Source organism: Pseudophryne corroboree, unplaced genomic scaffold (assembly GCF_028390025.1).
Source record: "Pseudophryne corroboree isolate aPseCor3 unplaced genomic scaffold, aPseCor3.hap2 scaffold_321, whole genome shotgun sequence".
NCBI classification, from domain to species: domain Eukaryota; kingdom Metazoa; phylum Chordata; class Amphibia; order Anura; family Myobatrachidae; genus Pseudophryne; species Pseudophryne corroboree.
The window spans coordinates 201,544-207,543 of NW_026969892.1; positions in this window are offsets into that span (position 1 = coordinate 201,544).

Here is a 6,000-nt window from a genome sequence, read left to right on the forward strand (position 1 = left end):
AAAGCAAAGACTCTGGCTGCACTCTCCTGCCCTCGCTCTAAGCAAGGTGATCGGGCCACAAAAGGACCCCTGTCGGACCCCGGCCTGTGGGCCACAAAAGGATGCATTGGGGGCGGCATGCGGCCCATGGGTTTGACACCCCTGCCCTAGAGTATCACAATTTGTTTCACGGCACCCCTAGGCCAAAGTTTTTTTTATTGAGAAATTCAGAAAAAAATATAAAATTAAGTAAATTGTGTTTATAGCATGTCATCCTCAGGTTCAGTTATGTTGTGAGGGAATGGTTTTGCCAATTTAATAAAGTATAAATAATTTTAATTGGTCCTGGACCACCAAACTATGCTACCAGTGCAAGAACCCCAGTTTGGAAACTACTGCCATAAAATAAACCTTTTTTGTTTTTTTTAAACTACATGTAATACACCTTAGATCTCAGTTCCTAAAAGGTTTTAAACCTTTGCATACAGTAAACTACACATATTTAAAAATCCTACACCGGGCACAAGTGCTCACGGGCCAATTTCATGGCAGTCTCGGATAGGAGGGCATTGTGGATTCACCAAGGGAATGCTGATGCTGACTCCAAGAAGAAAGGGAGTCTCTTCCCTATGAAGGTGAAGCCTTGTTTGGCGACGGCCTAGTTAATTTGATCTCGGCAGCTCCCGCAGGTAAGTCATCCTTCTTGCCCTATGTTCCCTCTCAACGGATGAAGACGCATCATTATCTGACGCAGTCATTTCGGCCCAATAGATATGCAAGAAGTTAAGATTCCCCTTTCTTTGCAGGTAGAGGAAGGAAAAGAGGGAAGAGGTCTATAGCCTCTTCAAGATCGCAGGAGCAGAGATCGTCCTCTGCTTTTGCCAAATCCACTGCATGACGCTGGGGCTTTCTTGCAGGAGCCCGCACCAGTGGGGGGCACGTCTAAAACTCTTCAGTCAGTTCTGGATTCATTCGGACCTGGACTCGTGGGCTTTACAAATAGTGTCCCAAAGGTACAAACTGGGGTTTCAAGACGTTCCCCCTCACCGATTGTTCAAATCAGCCTTAGTCAGCAGGGAGAAGGTTTTTATTCAAGCCTCTTCGTGGTCCCGAAGCCGGACGGCTCAGTCAGACCAATCTTAAATCTGAAATCCCCTAATTTCTACCTAAAGAAATTCAATTTCAAGATGGAATCTCTCAGGGTAGTGATCTCCAGTCCAGGGGATAAAGGAGATTTCATGGTTTTGGTAGACATAAAGGATGCCTACTTATATGTTCCCATTTAGCCACTGCATCAAGCTACCTGAGGTTTGCAATTCAGGATTGTCATTACCAATTTCAGACGTTGCCGTTTGGTCTGTCCACGGCTCCGAGGATTTTCACCAGGGTGATGGCGGAAATGATGGTTCTCCTTCGCAAGCAAGGAGTCACAATTATCCCGTACTTGGATGATCTCCTGATAAAGGCGAGATCCAGGGACCAGTTGGTGCAAAACATCTACTCTCCCTGACAGTTCTTCAACAACATGGTTGGCTCCTAAACTTGCCAAAATCGCAGTTGGTCCCAATGACGCGGTTGTTGTTTTTGGGAGTGATACTGGACACAGAAGAGGTTTTCTTCTAGTGGAAAGGCTCTGGAGATCCAGAGTCTGGTCAAACAAATTCTGAAACCAGCAAGAGTGTTAATCCATCAATGCATTCAGTTGCTGGGGAAGATGGTTGCGGCCTACGAGGCCATTCAGTTTGGCAGGTTCCATGCCAGAGTGTCCCAGTGGGACCTGTTGGACAAGTGGTCCGGATCCCACCTACACATGCACCGGAGGATAATCCTGTCTTCCAAGACCAGAATCTCACTCCATTGGTGGCTGCACAGTTCTCACCACCTAGAGGGGCGATGGTTCGGGATCCAGGACTGGATCCTAGGGACCACGGATGCAACCCTCTGAGGCTGGAGAGCAGTCACACAGGGGGAAAACATCCAAGGAAGATGGTCAAGTCTTCCTTGGATGTTTTCATCTCCACATAAATGTCTCAGGTTTCCCTTTGTCTCTCATTAAGACCGGGGGGCATCGAAGTTGGGCAGACATAATCCGCCCTTCAAACGCGGCTGCCAAGGACTCAAGAAACCATAGTCTCGCAGGGGATTTCTGACAACACGGGTGAGACAACAGAGTTAGAGCGCCAGGGGCTATTTTCCTGTCCTGCTCCCTTCCCCAGCATTCCGTTCCAGTGCTCCAGTCCTTGCCATAAGATCTTCTCTGACCAGAGTGCTGGAATCATAACATTATTACCGGCCATACCAAAACTTAAAATTAAACGGGGTTTAATTTTTTCTCATTCAGTTTTGTGAGAGTTTATCGGCCTCATGAATCCAACAGGTTTAGGGCCAAATCCTGGTCAGCTCTTAGTCAGCCAGATTCAAGAACTTACTCAGATGGTTCAGGATCTTTCTCTTCGGGTGAAGTCGCAGGAAGATCTTTTGCGAGCTTCCCCAAGGGTAGTCCCTGAACCAAAGATGCATTTGCCTGACCGTTTTTCTGGTGATAGAAAAGAGTTTTTTAATTTTAAAGAATCCTGTAAACTTTATTTTCGTTTAAGACCGACTTCCTCGGGTACTGAATCTCAGCGGGTCGGGTTTATTATTTCTTTGCTCCAGGGGGATCCTCAGACCTGGGCATTTGGTTTAAGAGCAGAGGATCCGGCATTGTTGTCAGTTGACGCTTTTTTTGAGTCTTTAGGGCTCTTGTATGATGACCCTGATAGAGAGGCGTCCGCTGAAAGTCAGTTGCGCGCTCTCAGACAGGGTAGAAATCCTGCAGAGGTTTATTGTACAGAGTTTCGCCGTTGGTCGAACGACTGTGGCTGGAATGACCCAGCCCTGCGCAGTCAGTTTCGCCTCGGCTTATCAGAGTCTATAAAAGACAGTCTCCTTCAGTACCCTGCTCCTGAGACTCTCGATAAACTCATGGAGCTTTCTATTAAGATTGATCGTCGTCTCAGAGAGCGGAGGGCTGAAAAAGGAGCACCTTGAAGATGTAGAGGAGACCATGCAGATGGGTCTCTCCTGGCTGTCTCCTGAAGAAAGAGCCAGAAGGCAAAATTCTGGTCTTTGTCTGTACTGTGGGGGTAAGGGACATTTTGCTCGTAATTGTCCGAACAAGTCGGGAAACGCTTTGACCAGGTGAATTGTGAGGGGGTTCACCTAGGTCTGCAGCTTATCTCCTCGAATAACTCCCTTTTAGTCCCAGTTAAAGTTTCCTTTGGCAGCCTCAGTTCTTCGGTGTCGGCTTTTGTTGACAGTGGAGCTGCAGGAAACTTTATGGATTTAACTTGGGCTAAGGCCTTAGGCATTCCTCAGTTACCTTTGGGTAGGTGTGTCACCATGCATGGCTTAGATGGGAGTCCGCTGTCTAATGGGATTATTTCTCTCCGTACACCCCCTGTACTACTTACAGTAGGAGCTCTACATTCCGAGAAAATCGAGTTCTTTCTTACACATTGCCCAGCAGTTCCAGTTGTTCTGGGTCACCCTTGGCTGGCCTTTCATAATCCCACCATTGATTGGCGGTCGGGGGAGATTTCACATTGGGGTACTTTTTGTGATAAGGAATGTATCACGTTTCCAGTCAGAGTAGCAGCTATCATTCCAGAACTCATTCCGGTGGAATACCAGGAGTTTGCTGATGTTTTCTCCAAAGGCAATGCGGACATTCTGCCTCCCCATCGGCCTTATGATTGTGCTATTGAGTTAATTCCTGGTGCCGCATTGCCAAAGGGAAGATTATATGCATTATCCGGGCCAGAAACTGCGGCTATGAATGATTATGTAAAGGAGAGCCTTGAGAAAGGATTTATTAGACCATCAAAATCTCCTTTAAGTGCAGGCTTCTTCTTTGTGGAGAAAAAGGATGGCTCGCTTAGACCTTGCATTGATTTTAGAGCCCTGAATAAGATCTCAGTTAAAAACACCTATCCTTTGCCGTTGATTTCTGTACTCTTTGATCAGTTACGTTCTGCTGTGATTTTTTCTAAAATTGACCTTAGAGGAGCGTACAACCTCATCCGAATTAAATCTGGAGATGAGTGGAAAACGGCCTTCAGTACTCAGTCGGGTCACTACGAATACCTGGTGATGCCGTTCGGCCTGTCCAATGCTCCGGCAGTTTTTCAAGACCTCATTAACGATGTGCTCCGTGACTTCCTAGGGAAATTCGTGGTCGTTTACTTAGACGACATCCTGATTTTTTCTAAATCAATGGAACAACATGTTACCCAGGTGCGTCTGGTTCTTCAAAAGTTATGTGAGAATCATTTATATGCCAAGCTGGAGAAGTGTGAGTTTCATGTCACGGAAGTATCTTTTTTAGGGTACATAATTTCCCCTCAGGGATTTTCCATGGAACCAAAGAAACTCCAGGCCATCCTTAGTTGGGCGCAACCCACCAATTTAAAAGCAATTAAGCGTTTTTTAGGGTTTGCGAATTATTATAGGAGGTTCATTCATTCTTTTTCTGACCTGGTTGCTCCCATTGTAGCTCTGACAAAGAAAGGAGCGGATCCTACCAACTGGTCGCGTGAAGCTGAGTTGTCCTTCCGGGCCTTGAAACAAGCCTTTGTCTCGGCTCCAGTCCTCAGACATCCTAATCCGGAATTGCCCTTTGTGGTGGAGGTTGATGCCTCGGAGGTTGGAGTGGGGGCTATCCTTTCTCAAAAGGATCCGGAGTCTCTGGAGTTACATCCTTGTGCCTTTATGTCCAGGAAATTCTCCTCCGCTGAATCCAACTATGACGTTGGTAATCGGGAGTTACTGGCGGTAAAATGGGCTTTCGAGGAGTGGAGGCATTGGCTGGAGGGAGCAAAACATACTATTTCGGTATTGACTGACCATAAGAACCTGCAATACATTGAATCGGCTAAGCGGCTTAATGCCCGGCAGGCACGTTGGGCATTATTTTTTACGCGTTTCAAATTTATAATCACTTTCAGGCCTGGTTCCAAGAATACTAAGGCTGATGCCCTGTCACATAGCTTTCTTCCGGTTCACAATAACAATTCTGTTACCCCCATACTTCCATCTTCGGTCATCTGGGCGGGCCTCACACAAGATTTATTTACCCAGTTAAAACAGCTTCAACACCAAGCTCCTAGAATTACTCCTGCTGGTCGTCTTTACGTCCCTGAGTTTTTGAGAGTTACTGTTTTAACGGAATTCCATGATAACAAAGTTTCAGGGCATCCAGGAGTCTCTAAGACATTGGAGTTAGTCTCTCGCTCAGTATGGTGGCCTGGTCTTTCTAAAGACGTCAAGGAATTTGTTTATTCATGTCAGGTTTGTGCACAGCATAAGGTTCCCCGTTCCTTGCCCATCGGGCAACTTATGCCCTTAAATGTTCCTCTCAGGCCGTGGTCTCATATTTCCATGGATTTTGTGGTTGACCTTCCCCTTTCAGCCGGATTCCGAGTCATATGGGTGGTAGTGTACCGTTTTAGTAAAATGGCTCATTTTATTGCTCTTCCCCGATTGCCTTCTGCCCAAGGGTTGGCAGTTTTGTTTCTCCGCCATGTATTCAGGCTTCATGGGTTGCCTACTGATATTGTTTCTGATCGGGGTCCACAATTCATCGCACAATTCTGGAAATGTTTTTGTGCCTCATTGAAGATGAAATTGTCGTTAACATCCGGTTACCACCCACAATCCAACGGGCAAACCGAACGAGTTAACCAATCATTGAAACAATATTTGCGCTTGTATTCAGCCAAACTCCAGAATGATTGGTCCGAGTTTCTTCCGTTGGCTGAATTTGCTTACAATAATTCTTGTCATTCCTCCACTAAAGAGTCTCCATTCTTTTCAGTTTTTGGTTTTCACCCCAGAGCTAATTCTTTTTTTCATCATTCCTCAGTCTCCTCGCTTACCTTAACCTCCCATCTCAGAGCCATTTGGAAAAAGGTGCACCTTGCTCTCAGAAAAGCGGCCTTTCGAGAGAAGAAATTTTCTGACAGGCTCCGACGTCCTTGCACT